Here is a 345-nt window from a genome sequence, read left to right as displayed (position 1 = left end):
TTTTTCAAGACAGGGTTTTTCTGATAGCTCTGGCTATCCTGGAACTCTATAGACCAGTCTGGGTTTGAACTCAGAGATCCACCTGCTTCTGCATTCAGAGCTGGGATTAAATGATGATGTGCCAGTCCCACCCAGCTTGGAATTGTCTTCTTCGGTTCACCTGTCTTTTGATCATTTGTTCTCAGTGTATAGAAGTGTTACTTTGTTTTGTATATTAACTTTATATCTTGCAACTTTACTGACATCGGTTTCTACCTCTAATAGCTTTCCAATGGAGTCTAGATTTTCTCTGTATAAGATCATGTCATTTGCAGACAATTTAGCATCTTCATTCCTAATTTGAAT

This window comes from Mastomys coucha, unplaced genomic scaffold (genome assembly GCF_008632895.1).
Source record: "Mastomys coucha isolate ucsf_1 unplaced genomic scaffold, UCSF_Mcou_1 pScaffold14, whole genome shotgun sequence".
NCBI classification, from domain to species: Eukaryota; Metazoa; Chordata; class Mammalia; order Rodentia; family Muridae; genus Mastomys; species Mastomys coucha.
The sequence above is the reverse complement of the archived record's forward strand: the minus strand, read 5'-3'. Positions refer to the sequence as shown.